Source organism: Lissotriton vulgaris, chromosome 6 (genome assembly GCF_964263255.1).
Source record: "Lissotriton vulgaris chromosome 6, aLisVul1.2, whole genome shotgun sequence".
Taxonomy (NCBI): Eukaryota; Metazoa; Chordata; class Amphibia; order Caudata; family Salamandridae; genus Lissotriton; species Lissotriton vulgaris.
Genome location: NC_141694.1, coordinates 342,511,496 through 342,536,573, shown reverse-complemented (window position 1 = coordinate 342,536,573; position 25,078 = coordinate 342,511,496).

Genomic DNA, 25,078 nt, shown 5'->3' with positions numbered 1-25,078 from the left:
CCTGCCAACTTAGGGCGAACAAAGAAAAACCAAAGGAAATGATGGACGGAGCGTTGACAATACAAGCACTCACCCCCAGTCAACTGATCTGGGTTTAATCCATCACCGTTCTTTAGCCCACTCTGCCACCCCAGTTCAGACATGGCCATATGCAAAACAGTCTGACCCTGTGCCTCATGGGAACAGTCCAGCCAGAACTGCCAAGCCATGCCTTCCCTGGACCGGAAACAAGCTACCGAGGACCGGTTTCTGGCATTTCAGCCTTCTTCAGCCCGGCTTGCTTGAATCCAGTGGCAAAGTGACAAGGGACTCACGTCTGAGCATACTCTGCCAACTTAGGGCGAACAAAGAAAAACCAAAGGAAATGCTGGACGGAGCGTTGACAATACAAGCACTCACCCCAGTCAACTGATCTGGGTTTAATCCATCACCGTTCTTAGGCCACTCTGCCACCCCAGTTCAGACATGGCCATATGCAAATCAGTCTGACCCTGTGCCTCATGGGACCAGTCCAGCCCGAACTGCCAAGCCATGCCTTTCCTGGACCGGAAACAAGCTACCGAGGACCGGATTCTGGCATTTCAGCCTTCTTCAGCCCGGCTTGCTTGAATCCAGTGGCAAAGTGAGCAAGGGCCTCACGTCTGAGCATACCCTGCCAACTTAGGGCGAACAAAGAAAAACCAAAGGAAATGCTGGACGGAACGTTGACAATACAAGCACTCACCCCCAGTCAACTGATCTGGGTTTAATCCATCACCGTTCTTAGGCCACTCTGCCACCCCAGTTCAGACATGGCCATATGCAAATCAGTCTGACCCTGTGCCTCATGGGACCAGTCCAGCCCGAACTGCCAAGCCATGCCTTTCCTGGACCGGAAACAAGCTACCGAGGACCGGTTTCTGGCATTTCAGCCTTCTTCAGCCCGGCTTGCTTGAATCCAGTGGCAAAGTGAGCAAGGGCCTCACGTCTGAGCATACCCTGCCAACTTAGGGCGAACAAAGAAAAACCAAAGGAAATGCTGGACGGAGCGTTGACAATACAAGCACTCACCCCCAGTCAACTGATCTGGGTTTAATCCATCACCGTTCTTTAGCCCACTCTGCCACCCCAGTTCAGACATGGCCATATGCAAATCAGTCTGACCCTGTGCCTCATGGGAACAGTCCAGCCCGAACTGCCAAGCCATGCCTTCCCTGGACCGGAAACAAGCTACGGAGGACCGGTTTCTGGCATTGCAGCCTTCTTCAGCCCGGCTTGCTTGAATCCAGTGGCAAAGTGGGCAGCACCCGGGCACGCCCGCGCTGCGGGAGGCGCGAAGATGATTTAAGCGTCTCCGGGTGCTTTGTGGTGATGTAGGTCCTGGGTGCCTCTCGGGGAGCCGGGAAGTGTAGTCCCCAGGGCCCGGCAAAGCCCCTTGAACAGCCGCCACTCGCGGCTAAGATGCGGGCTAAGAGCCCGCTCCACGTGCAGCGTTCAGGTAGGTGAACTCTCAAGCGGCGCTTGCAGCAGGTCACTTGCCGCAATAGACTTTGGACGCCTCCCAGATTAAAGACATCAAGCAAATCACACAGACAACGGATAGTGGTAAAGAAAGAGGACCCCAGGATTTTTTTAACAGAATTTACGCAATCCCTATACTTCTTTGGGGATAGTACTTTGAAACAAAATACATCACTTATGCAAGAGAGTTCTGAAAGCCTATAATGCTTTTTAAAGGTAGAAGAGTCAGATCATGTGGCTTCTCTACACATATCAACTTCTGAAGTTCCTTGTAATTTCATCAAAGTTAAAGACATACCAAGATTCAACCTGCTTTGTACCCCTTCAGACCAGACCTTACCGTCAACCTCAAATGCCCTAGCAATTAGATACCTGATCCACCTGCTTAGGCTTCTCCCTTTTTCTTGCAGGGCCAAAATTCACAAACAAAGATTCAGTCTTTTGAAAAGATTGAATCCTTTGTAAATAGATGAGGAGAGCTACCCCAACATCGAAAGAATGCAAACTTCTTTCTTTAACCAAGGAAAGAGAAGGAAAATATTCAGGAAGAATAACTTCTTGCCATTTGTGAAAGAAGAAATTCATCTTCTTCATCTTCTCAATTGAACGAAGCGGAACCAAAACCACTGTATCCTGAAAAATTCAATAGGACGGGAATTTACCAGGCAAGGCACCTAACCCATCCAACCGTCTTTCTGATGTGATGGCCACAAGAAAAAATGTCTTTGAGGATCAGAGACTGAACATCTGCATAATCTGAAGGTTCAAAAGTAGCCTTTGTTAATGCACTCAACAAGAAACTGAAATCCCAAGGAGGAAAGGACATTAACAAGCTAGTGCACATATTTGCCAAACTCTTTACTAGTCTAGCTATTAGACAACCTTGACCTGCCAAGTTCTTCCAAGGATTTATGAAAGACGGGACTGCTGCCCATGGTACTCTAAGGGTGCCTCTATAAATCCTAACCTTGACCTCTCCTGTAAAAATTCCATAGCCATCATCAAACTAACAGAGGGAGGATCCAAATTCCTTCTCCCACACAATTGTGAAAAGGTTTTCCAATATATATCATATGATGCCAAAGTTGACAGCCATTTAGAAGCTTGTAGAGTGTCTACTAGACCCTCTGGAATGCCCTGAGCCCTTAGCCTTCTCATCTCAACCTCCAACTCATCAGTTGTAGCTTCCATAAGGTTTCTTGCCTGAGAACTGGAAACTCGAGAGAAGAAGGGAAGCTTGAAAGGCTCCATTCTGATGACACTCTCATGGTAATCAAAAGAGGAAAACAATAGGTGCTGGGCTAGCGGGGAGTAATCAACACCACCAGAGCCCTCTACCTCCTCACCATCACCAGAAATTATCTGAGAAGGGAAAACAGAGGGAAGATATACAACACTGATACAGCCATGAAAGAGCACCACTGCCCAGGCTCTAGTGTCCCTGTCTTTTGGACAAAACATTTGCACCTTGGTGTTGGTTGCTGATGCAAATAGATCAAACACTGGACTCACCAATGCTGGATCAACAGATCAAACACTTGAGGATGAAGAGAAAAGATCAGTGATGACAGAATTTTCGTGCTGAGAACATTCGCTGTCACATAGGATGCCCCCTGAATATGAATTGCTTTTAGAGATATGAGGCAGTCCTGCACCCAGGAGAACATTATTTGTGTAATTTGTGTAATTTATATAGCTCGCAGCTACCCCAACGGGGTGTCCCGGCGCTTCTGAGTGAAAGCAGAGTGATAGTCCTGGGGGAATTAACAAAAGAGAAAAGTTTTTAGTGCCTTACGAAAGGGTAATTCTTCCTGGATCATCCTAATTGCGATCAGGAGTTTGTTCCAGAGAGTTGTGGCACCGACCTGGAAGGTTTTACCTCCAGAACGTGCTTTCCTGAATCTTGGTATGGAAAGCAGATGTTGGGAGTTGGAACAGAGGTTCCGAGAGTTACAATAAGGACGGATACTAACAGAGAGGTAGGCCGATCCCCTACCCCTAGTTGCTCGATGGGCTAAGGTCATGGCTTTGAATGCAGCTCTTTGATGGATTGGAAGCCAATGTAATGCTCTGCGATGTGGCGAAATATGGGTGCGTAGGGAAATTTCGCAGACCAGCCAAACAGCCGCATTCTGGACTGTCTGGAGCCGATGTAGGAGGCCCGCGGGCAACCCTAAATACAGGCCGTTCGCATAGTCCAGGTGAGATGTAATCAATGCCTGGACTATGGTTTTCCTGGTATCACTAGGGAGATAGGTGATGAATTTCCTAATCATCCTGATCTTGGAAAAACAAGCGGCTGAAACGGTCTGTATTTGGTTGCTAAAAGAAAGATTAGAGTCCCACTTGACCCCTAGATTTTTTACAGAGTCCTTAGGGACAGGGGGAAGGCTGAGTTCCTGTGGCCACCAGAGAGTTGAATCAAGAGGGGAGGGTTGATGGAAGTCCTGCCGAGGGCCCTTGACCCTGCACCCCCGCATAGGTATATAAGCTTTAGCTGTGATGTAGTTTTTCCAAATCAACACTGCCTTCCCCTTTTTAAATTTCTTTTTTTTTAGTTTTAACAAACTTTATTCATGCTTAAATGAGGCATACATTTCAGAGATACACTCCCAACAGATCCCAATCGACAGCAACACAATATCTCATTACATTGTTATTGCATGCACCAAAATGGGTTATATGCATTCTGCACACTTCACAATTGGCAGCAAAATGACTACAGCAAAGTGCCTAGTCAAGCCTTACAGTGTACATCAGTTATAGTGATGGGATATCACGACCCAGCAAGGGTCCTTTTCAGGGAGCAACCTAACCCCTGGGGATTGTAGGATGGGTTGTGTCTGTCTCTTAAGTGGCCCTTTGATGGAGGTATACTGTGAAGGGGACCCAAATGTCTTTAGAGCAGGTTTTTGGAGACATAAGATCCCAAAATGGGTTAGTTGTTCCTGACACAATGAAACGTCGGCCAGCCACGCTATGCTAGTAGGCATTGTCTTTCCACCACAATGTATGGCCACTCTGCACTTAGCTAGCAACAGTAGAATCGCGACAAGGTGGTGGGGTACGTCCGTGGCCTCCTTTACATATCCAAGGTGACACACCAATGGGTCTGGCGGGAAGGAAGGCCCAATAATGGCACCGACGATGTCCACACAGTCACCCAGTAGTTCACTACCCTCGGGCAAGTCCAGGCCAGATGCACAAATGTGGCCACCGCCGCTGAACAGCGTAGGCAGCTCGAGTCACTGGACAGTCCCATCCTGTGTAGTTGGGAGGGTATGAGATATGTTCTGTGCAAGTACTTGAAATGTATTAGTCTCGGTCTATAGTTATGGGACAGACCCTCAGTCTGACTACAGCAATAATCCTGTTGCTCTGCAGGAATGTCCAAGCACAAGTCCCTTTCCCAAGCCAGGCTCTTGAGGTATACAACGGGGAAGTAGTCAGCATTATGGGCTAAAGTAGGATAATGAGTTTACATGGCGATGTGGTAGTGTGGATGTGTTCTAATGCCGGGAAGGCTGGGATGGGAGAGGGGAATGCGTTGTGTGCTGTGTGGCAGTTTGCTCTAATTTGATAAAATAGCAATGTGTCTGTGGGCGTCATGTCGCGCTCAGCTGTGCTGGTGAATGGGGGGAGAAACTGGCCTTCCAGGTACAAGTCTGCCAATATTTTAACGCCCTTATCCTGACGTAAGGGGAATATAGGGTTGTCCACCAACGTGGTGGATGGCGCATACAGTGTTGTGAGCCCGGTGCATCAGCGGACACCCTCCCATGCCTAAAGCCCACATTCCGCCATGTTTATTTTGGACTTAGGTTCTTTGTACTGGTGGAATAGTGCTGTAACAAGTGGCCATCGAGACGCCTCGTCAGACTCCACTGCTAAATGAGGCTGGAAGACAGAAGGGGGAAGCCAGAAGTGTAAAAAGCTTGCTTGGGCACAGAGGGCATAAAACTGCATGTTCAGTGCATCCAGTCCTCCGCACGCTAATGGGAATATGAGGCCTTGGGCTGTCGGCCCGCCCCTACTAGTTTAATCAGGTTGGATCACAGCTGCTTGAAGAACTGTGCTGTGAGAGGGAGCAGGATGTTGGCAAATAGATAAATATTAGCTTCCCCTTGATTGAGACTAGAAAAACAGAATAGCTTGGAATACCGCCTTGAGCTCCCTCCAATTCGATGATCTCTTGGCGTCCGCTAGAGACCAGAAGCCATGCACCTGTTGAGAGTCCAACCACACACCCCATCCAGACAGGCTGGCCTCCCTCGTGATTACAGTTTTACCAGGAAGATCCAGAGAAACCCCTAATCTCCAGATTGGGAGAGCTCACCAACCACAACAGCTCATCTTTCATTTGCTGAGATAGAAAAATCCTGAGTGAGAAATTCTGATAACTAGAATCTCAATTCTCCAAAATCCAAGACATCAACTTGGGTAGGGGGAAACTTGTACTGGAAACAAGAAAAATCATGGATTTCAGACCCCCCTGAACTCTCAGCCACAAAGACACTTTTGGGACTGGACGACTCTACAAATCCAGAATGTGACCATAGTGCTTGAGAATCCGGAAGTATGGCAACTGAACCCTTCCCTCTCATGTTTGGAAACATGCTCCTATAAGATCAAATCGTGAGGTGGCTTTAAATTGGATTGTCTCAAATTTAGGAGAAACTTATGTGTTTGGAGCACGTCCAGAACTCTGTTCATATGTGACACCAAAAACCCCTCTGACAAAGCTTGCACCAACCGACCATCAAGGTACGGATGGGCACAAAATTCCCTCTTTATGAAGAATGGTGAGCAGAAGTGCTAGTAGTTTGGTGAACACTCTTTGAAAGGAATTGAGCACACATGGAAGGACTATAATGTCATTTTTCTACTGGGAACCACAGATTCTTTTGATGTTACATTCTGATCGGAACATGCACATAGGCTTCCTTTAAATCGATTCATGCCAACCAAGCTCCTGAATTTCACAAAGGCAATATAAACTGTAATGTTACCATCTGAAAATGGACTGATTTTATCCAGGACTTGACCTATTGTATATCTAGAATGTGCCTAAAGGCCCTTGGTGTATTCTAAACCAGAAAGAGGATGGAGTACGTGTCCATGCCCCTCTCTGGCTGTGGTGCTATGGAAAGAGATCTTTCCCTGAGCTTCGAAGATGACATCTTCCAGAAGTGCCAGACTTTTAGGATCAACTTTTGGGAGTTGTTTGATCTTTACCCCTGTAGGAGGAGGAGGTTGCAAAAACTATATTGCTTAGAGCGCGCGTAGAGAAGAGGCAATAGTAACAATGACAATGAATCCTATAGGCGGAGCCTTACCCACTATAAGAAACTATTATATAACGCTAAAAGGTAAAAGAGCAAAGGTAAAGAGCAAAGGTAAAAGAGCAAATCACTCGGGCAAAATCCTCTTCTAAAGAACTTTTTAAAACAATAATAAAACTGACCACCCTGAAAACCCTAAAAATCTAAGCAGTCCAGCACTATGTGAGAACCCAGCTACCTTCTTTCAGCAGAAGGTTGAAGCGATCTTTTCCTCATTTCAGCTCTCCCAGATAGCAGAGACAGGGGTCTCAGCTGTGCAGGTGCTCAGGGCAACCAAGTCACAATCCACTCTAGACAGATTATCACCACTGGAGGAGCAGGATGCTATTAATCTCCTGGCCTCCATCCGATCTGAATCACCATACGACCCATGCCTAGCGTCTGTGATCAAACAAGTTCCAGAGCTTATTGGTGCACCACTCACCGCACTGTATAACGCCATATTTGAGTCTGGCCAGTTTCCCAAAAGATGGAAAATAGGAGCCATTCTTCTGCTGCTTCAAAAAACATAATCTTGATCCTAAGGACTCCAACAACTATAAAACCAATCTCTCACCTCCCCCTACCGGTCAAAATGATCGAAAAAGTAATGAATTCTCAACTCAGCACATTCCTCCAAACAAACAATATACTAGACCCAACACAATATGGGTTTAGAACAGAGCATAGCACAGAGTTGGCCTAGACAAAATCCACAGAAGAAATAAGGGAAGCTCCTTATCAAGGAGGCAACGCTGCATTGATCATGCTGGATCTCTTGGCCTTTGATACGGTCTGTCATGATGTTTTGATGAATCTCTCATCAGAAGGCAGGGTTCAAGGTAACGCCTGGAACCTCCTGAAATTTTTCCTCACAGGAAGAATTCAAACTGTGGACTTAGATAAAGTTCGTTCAAAACCTTTCTCCCTTCCGTGTGGAATACCTCAGGGCTCGTCCCTTAGTTCCACACTTTTTAATGTGTATGTGACACCTCTGGTGGCCTTCATAAAATATTTTGGGTTCCAGCTGACATTGTATGCAGATGATATGCAAATACTTCCCCACATCACCTGCAGCCTCTGCACGCAGTCCCCCCTCGACTGCAGCTGTTCCAATAGGAAAAACCTGATGCCTGAAGACACCACTGCGCACACTGCCTCTGGGCCTTGGAGAAGAGGTTCAAAGGTGTCCCCACATCCCAGAGCATCGCAATGCCTGAGCCATTTGCTGGTTCAGCCTGAAAGGCTTCCTAGCCAGAACCTGTAGCCTGTTTTTACAGAGACAAATCCCCATTGAAATATATTGGGCCCCCGAAGCTGGTTTGCACCCTGCACACTTCTGCCCTCATGCCGCTGGCAGTGTACTGTTGGTGTTACCTTGGACTGTGCCCACCACTCATCTTAACTCCTGGCAGTTGGTCCTGTAAGCTGATGTACTGTATCTGTTTCATGAGTAACATGGCAGAACTCAGAAATTGCGCTGTCTCCACTTTTTAAAGTGAAAAGAATTTATATTTGAAAATTTACTTTCCTGAACACTTTTTCTATGCCTAAAAATATATAAAGATAGATGTTATTTTTGAAGGTTGGTGTGAATCTCCCTCTTGCGACTCAATTAAGGAATGAGAGGGACGTGAAGGAACCTACCTGCTGCACCAGTCCGGGAGCCTTGAGGGGAACGGCCGGGTGCTTTCCTCTGCTTTCCTTTGCCTTCCCGCGCCGTGAGGGAAACGGCCAGCGGGACTACCACTACCAGCAGCCCCGGGGGTCACTAGGTGCACCTGCGACGCCTCTGCCTGCGCCCGGAGGCGCTAGAAAAACGGCAAGCTCCCGCCGCAGTCCGGGACGTGAAGGAACCTACCTGCTGCACCAGTCCGGGAGCCATGAGGGGAACGGCTGGGTGCTTTCCTCTGCTTTCCTTTGCCTTCCTGCGCCGTGAGGGAAACGGCCAGCAGGACTACCACTACCAGCAGCCCCGGGGTTCACAAGGCGCACCTGCGACGCCTCTGCCTGCGCCGGAGGCGCTAGAAAAACGCCACACCTCCTTCTAAGGAAACCGGAAGGATATAAATTCAACTGTCCATCCCCGAAGCGCGGGCGCGGGCAGGTGTCTGCCGGGCGAAGCCCGGGCAAAGGGCGGGCCATCTGTGGCCCTCGGAGGCACGAGGAGGACGGGAAGGGCCACCCCCCTTGGCATCAGAACATGAGGAGGTAAAGAGACTCGGACTTTCTAATTTACAGACCTCCCCAACAGTTATTTTTGTTTGGTTTTGTGAACTCTGTTATTACCAGATCCTGCTGCAGTTTTGGTACTCACTGTTTTTAAATTTTGTTACATTATGATTCACAAGGGGGATACCAAAAATGCCACCCCCCAGAGGGATTCGGTGAATGGGACACTTGACCATTACCTAAGTAGGACAGTATTCCCCATACCCCATGAAACAGAGAGTTTAGAACTATCCCCGTCCATAGACAGTACACCTAACAAGCGATCTCCCTTACAGGTAGTCGACACAGCACAAAATCTATCTTTACTGGAGGAACTAAATAATATATGTAAAACAAAGTATGCTTTGCTGGAACCAAGAATTAAGCAAACTGCCGCATTTAACTGCCCCAAAACAAGCACTAATCCCCAGAATAGTACACCATTCCACTAAAATGATAGTCTGTTAGGTGCCCCCCACTCACTATCTGCAAAAGCTATCACCCTAAATGTAGCGCTCCCTCAGGATCCCCCGGCTAAAAGAAAGCAAAATGGGATTACACATCAGAGAAGCCAGGCAAAACAACTGAAATTGTGCTCGAGCCCCCTTTTGGCCATTATCACTTCCCCGCCAGCCCCAGTGGTCGCCTCTAATTCAAATTTACATCTAAATTCAAAAAATGCAAATTTTTTTGCACCTTCCATCGATGAAAAACTATTGGCCCAGATTGAACATCTGGTCAAATCTATAATATCTCCAGTGATTGAAAAAATGAACATTCTAGGGGATAGGCTCACGGAATTAGAGGAAACAATCAAGGCCAGTTCTACACTCTTAAAAAGCATTACAAAATCTAACCAACCCCAGTCTCTCGCTACCACAGAAGTGCCTAAACCATCTGCACAAAGTACTAAGGTCCAAATTCAACCAATAGCCTCACTCATGCCAGTGTCAAATACTCCTAGGGTATCCATTAACCCTACATTACAAGGAACTTCCGACAGAGTAGGATGGAGTAAAGACCCAATATTCCATAAGGGGACAGTTCCTAACCACGGGAATAGGCCAAGATCACTTAATCGCATTCACCTACCACCGGAGGTCACTCCATTTGTCTGCGTTCTCTCGGGAGTGCCAGCACTCACAAGTGGAAAAACCGAAAGGCATCAGAACCTATTAAATAAGGTTACTTTTTGGCTAACAAAAAATAGACATCTGCCCCCCACTATAGATGGGAGAATCATGAGAGTTAGAAGGGTGGGCTGGCTAGGATCCCTCCGAAAAGATATCCCCGGTGACCTGGTCCTAGTAAAATTTAGGAACAAACACGTTGTCCCATATCTTCAGACTTTGCAGACCCAAAAAGGGGATGGCCCTATATCCACCTGGGATCTACATGACTTTTACCCTACTATGTCATGCTTTCGCTCATCAAGACCAACCGCTAAATATAACCACCCGATGGGCGGAAGTATCCGCGCATTGAGTGGCTGTAATATCTCCACGTTTAACTGTTTTGAACCATTGTATAACAGCTACCCTTAACTTACATATGAAAAAGTTTCAATAGATTCACCTTGTTTGTGATTAATTGTTTTAATTAAGGGACAACCAGCTGTAACGGTATTGTTTCAAATGCTAAATCCAATGAAATGAACATAATTAGATAGTAATTTGCATTTAAAGGATGGGCTCATATTTTAACTTGTAGATATTTTGTGTTATTGCAATGTATGTTTTATGAATGTTATGCTTTTATGATTTGAAAATTTAAATCGAATAAAGCTTTTACTGACTGAGAGGGAATCACAAAAAAAATTTGAATTTTTATTTACATGTCGTTTTACGATTCTCAAATAGCGATTTCCTAAAAATCGCTATTTGAGGTTCGCAAAAGCATTCTTTCATACATATGCCCCATGCTCACTTTAAACAGTGAACAGTCAGCTCACCCTCCTCTATGCTGCTGTGCTGACGATCTGTTTGGCGCACGGCATGAAAAACAAAATGGTAATACATTACCATTTTATTTCTCATCTCTAAGGATTTGGAGGGGGAGGGGTTTAAGTGGGGCGACGCTATTCTGCTCCAGTGGAGAAACCGCCACTGCTTGATGCATGCTAAATACGCATGGGCTGTAACGAGGGTGAACATGTCTGCTTGAATTTGGCAACTTTCGCAGGCTGTAGGTTTTGTCAATGCTTGTTTTACACTTCAGTTGATCTTTCTAAATCTAGTTTTCGCTTTAACGAGCTATCCGACACCAATATATAACAACGTAATTTATGTTTCCACTTAGCTTAGAGTCTGTTGTAGCATATGCCTATTATTATGTTTCGTATCGTGTAAAGAGCCTAAGAGCATTTAAAGGCAGGGACTGACTAGGCAGATGCATTTACCTGCCATCCGAAATTATTACAATTCGGTTCCTGCGCCTGGGCGTCCGCAGGGGGGGACAAGGAGGGGCGCTTGCCCCCCCCTGAAGCGTCCCTCCTTGCCCCCCTTGCAGACACCCATGAAAACCGTGACTTCAAGACGGGTTTCTCACTCTCTTTCCTCTCTTTCCTCTCCTTTCTTTTATTTGCTTCCCTGTGAAATGGATCCAAAAAAGAAAGACGCTTTTGCAGGAAATGTCATATTTTTCTGACATTTTAATTATAAAGTGCAGCATTGGGAATAAAAGGCTAAAAACATGAAAAATAGATAAATAACAGAGTTTGCCAGGGAAGCGCTATTTTTGTTTTCTTGTCTTTGTTTTCCCTGGACTTGGAACTAGTGCACCAATCCTGGAGGTATTGCAATGTTTGGATTGGAAAACAAAATGTGTGCTGCGGCTCTGCGTCCAGGGATGTGGTCTTTTTACCAAACAGCTTACGTTTAGTAGGGTATAAGCAATGGCCATTGAAATGGGTCTGTTCAGGGCCCTGTAGTCGTGCCCTTAACTTTTCAGGCAAAAGCACTCATTGATTTCTGAATAGTGAGTGTAAAAGCATTACGGTAACCATGTTGTTCCTGCTTACATTTCCCATGGTTTGCTAAATTTTGCGTTCCCTATAAGTGTTTGCTTTTTCCAGGATGTTGTTACTTTTTTTTTTGTAGGCCGCATATTGCTCTTGTCTAGTGCGTAATTTAAAGTGAGCCGCATCCAGGTGTTTATAGCGGGCAACAATTGGGTTGTAGTTGAAGACAGTGAGAGTTTTTCTCAGTGGGGCAGTACGGTGTTCAGTGGGGGAGAGGATGTGACACTATGGTCAGAGCTGCTGAATTTGGAACTGGGAACCAGGTTCAGCCTTAATAACCAGTCCACCAGACCACTCTCCTGAGGGAGCACAATCAAATGCTAGACCTTAGACCTTAGAAGGCTTCCCAACACCTTAGAAGTCCTGGTGTCTTCGCACCAGCAGGTGGACCCTAGCATGACAAGTGTAGGTTAACCTTCAAGGCTTGTCCACCACTATCCATACTGAAGTTCACCTCCAGTCTTGCGGGCAGTCCTATGAAGCAGCATACCCTAGAAGAACAGTCACTGAGGTCACAGGAACCTTAAGAAGGGCCAGCTCTAGGGCGGTGGAACCAGTGTGACTGGACCAGGTGCTGACTTTAGGTGGAGGCATCATGTTTGCAAGTATATTATGGTTTTAAAAACGCTTGCGGTCTCCTTCCTGGCCTCCAGCAATTTTCTGCAACAATAAAAATGACATGATGATTCTGGTGATTAATGTTCTTCCTAGAGAGAGATCAGAATTTTGTCTAGTGGAAGTTTTGACTCATGGAAAGGTAGCTCAGAGGGTTAATGTACCGGCTGCAAAGAACATGCGCCATGCAGATCACAAAGTGCACATAATGTAAAGAGGTCAGTGGGCTACTGCTTTTGCCAGAGAGATCCTTTTGTTACTTGGAGTTTATGAGTTAAAATCCTAACTTAGAACAGTGAGCTATTAACTGTCATCTAAGAGCTGCATACAAACTGCAAGGTATAAATTATGTCTCCCCCCCTCTACCCCCAGTCTTTGATTATCCTAATGCCCCAAAAAGTGTTCTTTTGGACAGAAATACATTCAGATTATTAAGGTATTAGATTTTAAATTCTGGGTATTGTGTTTCTCCAGACCAATCACTAGAAAACTATACGGGCTACTAGTATGGTCATGTGACTCCTACACCTTGTAGTCCTTAGTCTTAAGTAACTTTTTCTATACAGTGATTTACACACATATTGATTGTCTCTGTGTAATGTGTGTGATGTAAAGTGCTCTGACACCCTACAATGGGATGAATGGCGCTGTAAACCAAATTAAATGCATCTGGAAGAGAGTGGTTACGGAAAATGGGGGGCACAGTTAACGGGTGGTAGTGAGGGAATCCATGGCAGAGGTGGTCATTGGGGGGCACTAACAAACATTAATGCACAGGACACCACCAGTGCTGTGGCTGACTCTGCCCTTGAGGCCAGTCTGCCTCACCCGTAGTAGTAGCTGCAACTCACCAGGGATTGGCATTGCAGGATTTGCACGCACACCAAACTAAGTTAGTAAACTTAGTCACCCGGCTTCATTCACAAGAACTTGTAACATGTGCTGCCTGCTGTGGGGCCACTGGGATTAATTATGCAGCAAAGGATGACAACATTATGCCGTAGTGTTGGCTAAATTATGCATTAAAAAAAGGCTGCAGCGTAATGCAGTATATTTTCTGATATTTTATTATTTTGATGTGTGTACACATGCTAACAGTCTCTGGAAAGATTTTGCCTTATTAGTACCAGTGTAACATACAAAGGCAGCAGTGAGAAAGGTGACCAGTCAACCTTTACAATAGGCCATCCACTCCGCAGCAACACAAGTCACATTTTATATTAACTTTTGATATGTTTGAGCTACAAACAATTTATTAGTTTAAATGAGGCAAATATGGCAGAGCCATCATTTTAGAGAAAATATTTGCAAACTAGGATATTTTGCCATTCATGTTTGAACTGCTGTTGTGGAAAAAGGGATTAGTGCTGATGACAGAAACTCCATGGCTTGTGTTTCCACATTTTATCGTATTTGGTACATTCTGTGATTAGAAGCATATCCCACTTTGTGAATATATTTTAATGTCAATTACTCATTATAACCCTTAAATAATCATGTGTATTCATTGGTTGATTAAACTGGGCAGTGAAAAGCCAAACAAATACTATAAATTGGGATGTCTGCGCATTCTGGCCACACCTCTGGCTTCACCCACAGATCCAATCCTTGGGTTATTCCCGCCCTTTGATTCTCCGCCCACTGTTCCCCTATTTTGTTCCCCCCACTTCGACCACTGTGTAAGACTCAGCATCCCTTGACCTGTGATGTGCTGCCGCTGCGGGCACCGCATGTGCCACACATTTACGGTGCCAGGCTTCCGCATAAGGGAGGTGGCCATTATTTTATCCCTAAACGTGGGCACGTTGTCAGTTTGACATTGACTACACTAGAGGGATTCTAAGTTTCTTTAAAAAAATATAGCTAACATTTGGACCTATACATTTTATTTTGTATAAATTGATTGAATGTGTGTAAAATTTAGCCATGCCCGGGGAATTCTAGTAAAGGGAGCACCCACTAGCAAATCACTAGCGTGTGTGATTGCTGAGTTATTTATTATTAACTTTGACATTGTGCTTTAACTTTGGATAAAAGTTATCATGAATTCTAGCACCAAGGAGCCAATATTGGTAAATATGTGTGCTACAAATAATCCCTAACATACACTGCGCAGACAATATATTTAATCTGGTGCTTTAATCATAGGCTGTTTTAAAGTGTTCTGATAAAAATCGAATCTTGCTGAAGACAGCCTTGACTGGAGTTGGATCGAGGACCCGGAAGTCTGCACACCTAGCACACAGAGATAAAGCACCTTGTCAGAAAGTTTAGCGTTTTCCCTACAGGTGGTGTTTGTTGGCCTGTGGCAGGGTCAGTCACATGTCCTGGATTCCTGGCATTTAATTGAGTCCATCCCAGTTCTGCGCCCCAGTGTTTTTTGTGCCCCACCTGACACACATCATGTCGGAGGATGGTGATGACGTTAACATTTTGCCCCCCCACCCCCCCCGGAAAAATGTCTGCGGACGCCGGCGCCCCTCTCACGATATCAACAGGCGCGCCTAGGGTGTCAAGATGCTGACAGAAAAATACACTTGTACATAGGTCACATGGGGATGTTTTGTCTGCAATCCCCACCATAGATCGCTGCCGAAAGATTGCAGAATACAAATTGAGGCATTCTGTACAGACTAAGCTATGTTTACTTTTTAGGTTTGTGAAATGAGAGACCTTTGCGGAATATATTTAAATTTCCGGATTTAAGCGGTGTTCGAAATCCATTTTATTAAAAAAATGTGCCCTCATGAAATGTTTTGCAGAGTACTATCATAATCATATAATTAGAATATATATAGGATTATACGAAGTGCGATATTCAGAAAGAAAACGACTTGTAGATAAAAGAAAACTTCATATCCTGAGCTTGTCTCTGTGTACCATTGGAAATGCATCACTGTTAGCAGCAGCTGCGTTGTGGTACCGAGAATCTATGAGTGAAATAATGAAAAGGTGTTTCTGGCACAAGTTCCTGTTCTGTCTTGACCAACACTTCCCTAAATGCAAAGGGTTATTGGAGATATCATGTGGAACTTTTCTGTAAATCGCTTTAGCTCAAAGCCACACCTGGAATTAATATTGCAATCACGTTTTAGCATGCTGTCATCATTTGCAAATAATTTATTTTCCATCATGCTGCATTTTTGCCATTAAAAGCATCTGGTCGTTGTGCTCTAGCACAAAGATAGAAAGATCAAATCAAGATTTAAACGAGAGTGAACTATTGGCCTTTCAGATGGAAGAGCAGATGGAGTTTGGGCGTCTAAAATGGAATGCTGTGACCCTCTTCATTATGCCAGTGGAGACAGACTGTTGCAGTCATTTAGTAAATTCTCCAGAGACCTTCCTTATTCAGAATTTGAAATGTTGTGTTTCTCTTTGCTTAAGATCAAAAAAGTCTGGACAGACCTTAACTTATCAGACCATTAGTTAACGGTTAAAAGACGTCTTGACATATTTTCAAACTAAAGGAGAGAGTGAATGTTCATTTAACGGAATACAGTGATTTATGTATATTCACTGAAAATACACAATTAGAAGTTATAGTTACAAATGCACAGAACATAGGCCAACACCATGTGTGTTTCTTGATAGCTCTTTTTTGGTTTTAGTGCCATTGGCAAATTGGTGTTTTGAGCAATGGAGGCTGGTGCAGGTTATGGCATGTTTTGTGGTCGTTGGTAACCACAACTGGCTTATTTCAGTGATTTTGAGCTGCAACCATAGTTCAGTTTTTGACTGTGTTTTTGTCAGTCAAAGTAATTGTTTTATTATTATGTATTTATTTTCCAAACAGCCAAGCTGTTGCGGACACCCAACTTCCACTGCACAATGCTGGTTGGGCTTAGGCCCGGGAGTTTGTAAGTCATAAGGGAATCGCAAATTCTGCAACTTTTTCTCCATCTATTTTTAATTTAAACAAAGTGTCGACCACTGCCCCCCCCCCCCCGCCCCCCACTATGCCTACCCTCTTAACCATGGTTGTATTCTGTAGGATACATGAATTATGTCTCACAACATGAAATGGTTAGCTGCAAGAGAAATTTCTCGCTCTACAGTAAATGTAATTCATGCCTCACCTTGCACTGCTAATTACCGCGCATTTTACATCACTCATGACGTACCATGACATCATTGATAAAAGGACTACAACATCTCAAATTACATCTTTGAAGACAAAACTGTGCATGGTGGGGGCACGCGTTACAGTTACTTTAATTAACTATAACTGGTGAATATCAGTTGTTTTGTCTTTCCCTAACGTTATAAAAAAAAACTAGAAATTCACCTAGAGAACTGATGGTTAAAGTGATGGCATAGTTAGGTGTTGAAGTTATATAAAAACTAAGGTGTAAAAACGGAAAAAGACCGCATTTTGCAAGTTAAAGTTCACTGAACTAACTATAAATTGCGATCCATCATGCTCTGTTTAAGACATCACATATATTACATCACCCATGGCATATTTAAATGACATATTTGATGTCATCACTGATAACATCTCATATTGCAACATTGATGTCATAACTGACACCATCATAGTTGCATACAACACAGAGTTTTACAGGTATGAATTATTAAATGGAAATAGTGTAAACCTTGAGGCAAGTGTGATTGTGCATGTTGAAAGTTATACGATGCACTGATTACAAATTACTACATTTTAGGCATTAGACCTGCCAGTCTTGGGGAGTTTTTGCTTTGTCGCCTCCTGTTTTCTGAAATTAGTTTTTGTTGGCCTTCGGACTATGTGGACTTTACCGCTACTAACTACTGCTAAAGTGCTCACTCCTTAACACACTGTAAAATTGGCGTGCATCCAATTGACAAATTTACTTTACTTGTTAGTCCCTAGGAAAGTGGTATACGATTTACTCATGGCATGTAAATGAAATGCTAATGGTAGACCTGCCGAACTTATTTTGTGACCCACTTGCATGCCCTTTAAAACATGTCTCAGGACTGCAATAGCAGTTTGTGTGCAGTTTTAAACTACCAATTCGACTTTGCAAAATAACCCTTCTGCTAGGAAAACCTCTTAAATTTGTTTTTCAATACTGCAAGGCCTACCTCTCACATAGGATAATATTGGGATACCTTATAACCTTTAATAAGTACTAAGCTTTGCCATGTTTTCAAAATCCTCTTTACTGGTATAGTCGGATTTTAAATCACAATTCTGAAAATGCCAATTTTAGAAAGTTGGCATTTTCTTGTCCGAACCATTTGGTGCCTCCAACCTGTGTCCTGAGTTGCTTGACTGTTATTAGATTGGTAGTAGGCCTTTGTATATTCCTTCCAGACAGTGTCCAAAAGGTACAAGGTGTGTGGGACAGAGGTGTTCCCTCTCACACTTACATGTCAATGTAAATGCCTCAGCACACTCTCAAATTACTTCACACTAGCTTTTTCTCACCCCAAACACCATGGAGCCTATACAAAGAGCAAGGAAATTCCAGCAGCATCTGTGGGGGGAAAACTCTAGAAGCTTCTCCAAATTCAAAGCTGACACCAGCTATAAAATTAGGACCCACCGTCCCCCTCGTCAGTTCACTCCTAGACCTGCAGAGGACCTTCAAGAAGGACTGCATTGTACTTCAGTGGACTGCTCTGCTGCTTGAAGCCTGTTTAGTACCTCAGAGGACTGCCCTGCTGCTACAAAAAGACTGTCCTGTCCCTTGAAGCCTGCCTTGTACCCTTAGAGAACTACCCTGCTGCTTGAGACTTGCCATGCTGCTTGAGTCCAGGAGTCCCGAACCCCAATCCGACTAGCTATAGTGTCTCATTTGTTCTCCGTACTACAACAAAGCTACCAATGATTACATATCCCAGAACATATCACTCCGTCCCTCTCAGGAATCGGTGGAAGAAGAACACTCTTTTGTTCAAACACACAAACCTGTCCAAAACATGAGTAAACAGAGACACACTATAGTTTAAAATGTTTATTTTAACTAACATGCTCTATAATGCAGTACATGAGTCAATACTAGCAGCAAAATGTATAAGAACAATATAATCAGCATAGTTACAATTCCATAAAGCACAAAAGGGGAAATCATATTATAATGATAGTGGAAACAGGGTACAGTGTCTTACAACCCTCCCGGTGCTGTAAGCTAGTTTATTATAAGTATAGAAGACCTCTAGGCTTTGTCAGGAGGACCCCCATACCTCCAAGTTTAGATGCAAGGAATCACATTTCAGGACAAGCAGAGCTCTTCTTCATTGGAATGAATCTCTACAAGAGCTTTTTCATGCATGCAATGCCATAATAAAAGCACCCATCTTTCAGTAGTGCATCTGTGTTCTATGTTGTGTCTATGGGCATGGGACTGACCAAAGTGAATCAACAGCATACATTGTTTTTCAACATTGAACACGATGTGCAGACGAGGAGCACAGTGTACAGCAAAATGTGTGAAAGCAGATAGTTCTCATGCGAAAATGCACCAGCAGTCTATCCATGAGAATAAAGCCATCTTGTAACGCGTGCAAAAGCGGCAAAATGGCTGCCAAGCATTTACTAACTAATGAATGAATGAATGAATGAATGAATGAATGAATAAAATATTTAATAAAGCGCACGGTGGCCGAGCGGCTTCCTGGCGCTAGGGACCTGATCAAGAACTCAGCGGAGGGGACCCAGGAAAATTAAGAGGGGAATGCCTGAAGAAAAAGGAAAGTTTTAAGGGCTAACTTAGCAATGTCTGCAGGTAATTCCATGACCTCACTACACCTTCCCCTGGTCAGTCCATTGGATAGAGGTTTATGGAGAACACAGAGTTCAAGAAGTCTGAGCATGAAGTTAGAGCATCGATCATTAAGTGATTTGAGATTCCGGCAGAGAAAATTAATTTGAAATTCAGTAAATCAATTTAGGGAAGGGAGAGAGAAAAAAATGTTTTGCCCTTTAACAAGGTTAACCTATACAAAATATCAACAAAAATAGAAGGAGAGAAAAGAAACAAAACAATCCTGCAGATGATCAGTGCCAGCCAGGTTAATCCATCAAATTGTATGAGTAGTAAGTTGCAACTACCTCCAAGAGGAAGTCATTGTTATTGTCAGAAAAAAGAGATACCATCCATTCAAGCAAACTGAAAGAACAGACATCTTCCTCAATAAGTGGTGCCTCCAGCACCATCACTGGACAACTTGCATGATACTTTATGTAACTTAGTTGTAGGAAACCCTGTGCTGCCACACATATATCCCATTGTGCCAAAAATCCAAGCGCAGCTGCGCAGGCCATAATCCCAACACTGGAACACTCTTGCTCATGGGACACCAAGGGACTCATTAGCAAATCAAAATTCGGGACAGGAGACACCGTATTGAAGAGGCAAAGATCCAATGCCCATTCAAATGAACATTCCAAGCAGGTAAAGACAGATTGCACGTAAGTGTAATATGCAAAACGTAAGGACAATCCGTAAGCCACGCTGAGTGTGGCCAGGGGCAGAGTACCATAGCATTCAAGCATGCCACTACGAAGCATCTGCAATCGGTCTTGGCTGTGTAAGGCCACAGGAAAAGTAGCCATTGCCCAGCAGGCAAATTAATAGCACTACTCCAGCAGCTAAGGCAACTAATAGTGGCAACCCACCGAAGACGCTAGAAAAAATAGAATGAATAAATGCCAGTATTACACCAAAAATAGTTTGGAAAGAAGACACAATGCCAGAGCCCGCAACTTTAAAAAAATGGGCCAAGCCGACAGTATGAAAGGCATTGAAAATGATATGAACCAAAGCATCAAAATGCAGTGAGAGGTCAGTATTAAGAAGGGCCTGTACCTCTGATCGGGTATTGGCCACTTGAAGGACGAATGTCTCACATGCAAATGTGGGAGAAACTTCTTTTTGGGATAACAGTGCTCTAATTCTGCTCACCCTATCGAAGTCTGCCCTTAAGGTTGAAATGGAAGGCCAAACCTAGTTATCGAGGCTCCCGTGCGGGGGCAGAAACAGTACATTTTTACAGCAAACCACACATTAAGAGACTGTCACAATGTAAGGGAAGCCGACAAGCATACAGCAGCATTCCTCATTATTTAAAAGCAGATAACTACTGTTTGCAAGCAGAGTGAAAGTTGGTGTAATATTTGACACTGGAATACCTTTCAGAATGCATGTGAGATTTGGGGCCGTTAGGTTACAGGCTCCATGCAACTGTATATTTTTACAGCACAGAGAATGACCGATAGTTGAATCGCACGATTCCCCAGTTAGGTAAACTTCTTTATCATCCCGCAAGCATCTGTAAGTGAATGGTAATGACCATACCTCATGAAGGAAAGCCCTGCTTAAGGGTTCATAGCAGCCTAGGGGATAATGCTTCATGCAGGAGCACGTTTAAACAAATGAAATGGTAAGGTTATTACCCCTTGGATGAGCCAGACAGCAGCGTCAGTTTCGGCCACGGAAAAAGTCAAAGGTTCTAATTTTTTAATGTGTAAAAGTGTGTATGAAGCATCTTTCATGGACATAAATTGCTGCTTGTCCGTTAAGTTAAAAGGTATAAACAAAGATGATGCGTTCAAATAATCTCAAGGAACTTTCCCCATTTTAAGAGTTTGTAAAGTCCATGCAAACTGCATTACTGAACGCAATTGATTATGTCCATGATACAAAACAGACACATAATCTTGTACAATATCAACACCAGATGAAACAATACTGTCCAATGTATAAATGCAGCAAAAAAGTGCCATAATACTATTGTCAACAACAGCAAGGACTTTTTCTAAATTAGCCTGGTCTATCGCCCTTAAACAAGAAGCAGCCATAAATTGAGACAGCTTCCATATTTTATTATAGATTGCGTAATTAAATTGTTTCGATCTGGCACCTGCAGGCCCCTTTTTAAAATCTGCAAAATCAATGTCACCTGATAATAACGACAAATGTTGTTTCACAGAGGACAGAGTTGAGTGTTTTAACCAGTTTTGACATCATTTTCCAACAGAGTTGGTGGTACCCGAATGTGAGTTACAAAAACATGGATCAGGCCTATCCTGTGTATAGCCAGGGACCTTGTCATGGAAACGGAGTTGGCAAGCATCTGAGCTGGTCTGCCAAACCAACCAACCTAGGGGGTTTAAAGCAGAAATAACAAAAGTAACATTTTGAAACAAGGATTGCAAGTCGTCAATTGAATAATCATTATGATTGGTCCAGTTCAGATATCTATCCAGAGCAGGTATGGCAGGGGCATTCATTTGCTTAGAAGTAGCCAATCTAAAACTTCTAGTCGGATAGACTGAATACTTCAAAAATTAAATTTGAGTCGGAATGAGGCACACGCGATGTAAAGCTTCAGTGCCCCGCACCTGCCAGGATCTAGAACCTCACACAGATTCAAGATCTACTGTGGCCTTCCACATGTCATAGCCACCCACTGATAAATCATTAATAAAGGATTGGGAATACACTAATTTGGTGTGGGTGAGTATCACTTTAGTATTCGACGAAACATTTAATTCAAAATTAAATGATTCTGTTTTGGAGTTATCAAAATATGTAAAATATGTACATTTTTTCAAGAACCATTTTGAGCTACCATCCAATGGAGCCGATCAATGTTCCCATTGTGTGTAATTAACAACATTTCTAAATTAATGTGCTTTATGCAGGTAATGATGGCCATATTGCTGGTAGAAAAACAAATCAGCATAATTTGCAGTATTCAAATACAAATCTTCACTATCAAATACTGCATAATACTTCAGATCTGAAAACAAAGATTGTATTGCATGTACATCCCAATCATCAGACCTTATATTATGTTTTACTACATCACCCATGGAAACAGGAAGTACATTAGGTACGTTAATTATTTGTGTAGGGCCATGAATTTGGAACTCCACTTCATCCCAAACTATGCCATCCGCAACTGGCCAGGCGGAGATTTTGACAGAAGTCAGGTCCCTTTTCATGATGTGAGAAGACAAATGCGGAGCCAAAGTTCCATCAACCAGTTTCACAGCAGAGCTTTCAGGTATGTAGTGACCATTTATGAGAAGGAAAAAGAATGTCACAAATCAAATTGACATGAATAGAAAAATTGCAAAGAGGATCATCCAGATGGATGTCCAAGACGGAACCAAATAAGTCTTTTTAAACCAGGCCACAAAAATAACAAATTTGGTAGGGGTCAATGATAATGTCGAGTTCGATACAAAAGAAAAATGTGACTGGTCAAGGGTATCTGGTTGCAAACCAGGATTTGAAATGGTAGGGAGATAAGCATACTCTGTTTCTTCAGTGTGACTGGAAGTAGGGAGGTTTAGTAAAGGGTGAATGACAGAGTCCATCTCTATGGCAGAGTCAGGCTGCGTGGTGTTAAAAGCGCCCAACACTGGATTCCTGGAAATCGCTGGAGAAGAAGACACTGGTGTTATGTTATACTATTCAGGATCGGCCATATGTTGTAACTTAACATTGTCCACGGAGACATTTCTATTGTCTTTTTGACCAGTAATTGTTGGTAAAATAACTGTACGAGTTCCCTTCACGTCAAGCATTGGGACAGGTGCACAATAAGAGGGGCCAAACTGCTTTTTGTTCTCCACCTTCCCTCGGACCAGGTCTCTGACTTTGTGTAGCCAGCCGACTACCGGAATCTGCAATGCTGCATCAGTGGTTGAGGGTAAGTGTTCCTTTGGGAGACTGTCTCTGGTCTCTTGTAGCTTCTGTAATACAGCAGAATGATTATCCACGTCAAAGAATGCGGCAGACGCCGCTATATCTAGACCATCAAGGTCAGGCACAAACATTTTGATGCCAAAGAGCATTTTGTACGGGGTCCGCCTACCCAAAGATCTTCTAGGGAGATTATTTATAGACCTGGGCGGTAAATCCTGTACTGCTCACGAATTTGCAGAATTTGGGTAATTTTGCATTCTGCAGGGAATGCGGAATTGCAAAAAATTCTGCGATTTTTTGCTTGTTTGTGCTTTCAAAATGCGTGTTTGCAAGATATTTCTCCCCGAGCACGCAAACAGCGTTCGCGATCTGGAAAAAAGCAAAGGGGCGGAACAAGCAATTCCATGTGTTCCCTGAACTTTTGCTTGCTCACAGAGATTTTTTACCGTTTCGCGGGGCTTGTAGCGCGACTACTTAATTTCCGCCCACCCCTATTTAGTGCACGTTGTACGCTATACAAATGGGCGAACCAGTTCCTGCCAGTACCTAAGACCCTAGCTGTCAAGGATTGCTTTAAGTCGCGGTTCATTCGCTCCACAACTGAATTACCCTCAGGCCTGTATGGAGCCCAATATTTGAATTGCACTCCCAAAGACCTCATGGACTCCTTGTACGCCTTAGAGGCGAACGCCGGACCCTGGTCTGAATGGAAAGTACCACATGAAAAATTTCCCACAAAGACACGCAAATCCCTGATGACAGTTTGAGTGTTAGCACTGTTTTGTGGCCACACCCAAAGGAAATGTGTGCTTGAATCAACTTCAACTAAGATGAATTTATAGGCCGTATCTGAAGAAAATGGATTGCAGTGATCCAAATAAACACATCCAAAGGTCTATTAGATATGCACAGTGGTGTTTGTGGTGGATATGTTACCGTAGATGGCTTAATCTGTTGGCAAATGTCACACGAAAGCACATAATTACGGGTTTGTTTATATAAACCATGCCACCAGCAACGCTGCTGTAAGATAGAAACAGTTATAGACACTCCAGGATGGCCTGAAGCCAAGCCTTTGTGTGCGGCTGAGCTCAGTGAATGTCTGCATTCAGTGTTTGGAATCAGCCTGTCACCAACGTTGTTAATCCTCACATAAGGAACTTTATCGGGGCTTAAGTGATAAGAGTATTTCGAAGGGAAACCCTGCGGGTAATTGCCACCCTTTTCTGTGGCAGCAACAGCTGCCAAGATGTCATTATCAATCTTATTCATGGATCTTGTAACTGCTGCAACTGAAAATGTGGCTACTGCTGATTTAGCTGCTTGAACAGCTAAACTATTGCCAACAGCGTGTATTCCTAAGCTCTGGTGGCCAAGAGTATGAATTACATGTGTGAGAGGCAGACGTTTTTTAAGATCTATGGCTTTTATGCTTAATTGCGCTGCCTTTAGAATCACAATAGACATTTCGAGACCAAAGTGTAAGTTGTCATTGAAAGACTGAACACAGTAGTAAGAATCACTTACAACAAGAGTAGTCACATTCGGATCTGGAAACTCAAGTGTGAGCACAAGGGCGCGCAGCTCAGCTAATTGGGCAGTACAGTCTCCTAGTGCCAGAGTGTGTACAACACTTGACTTGAACTCTCCATTCACTATGGCACCTGCCACAATTGTGCATGCTGCTGAATACAAATGCTTTGACCCTGTCGCCTGTTGCACTGAACCGTCAATGTAAATGATACAATGTTACAATGATACAA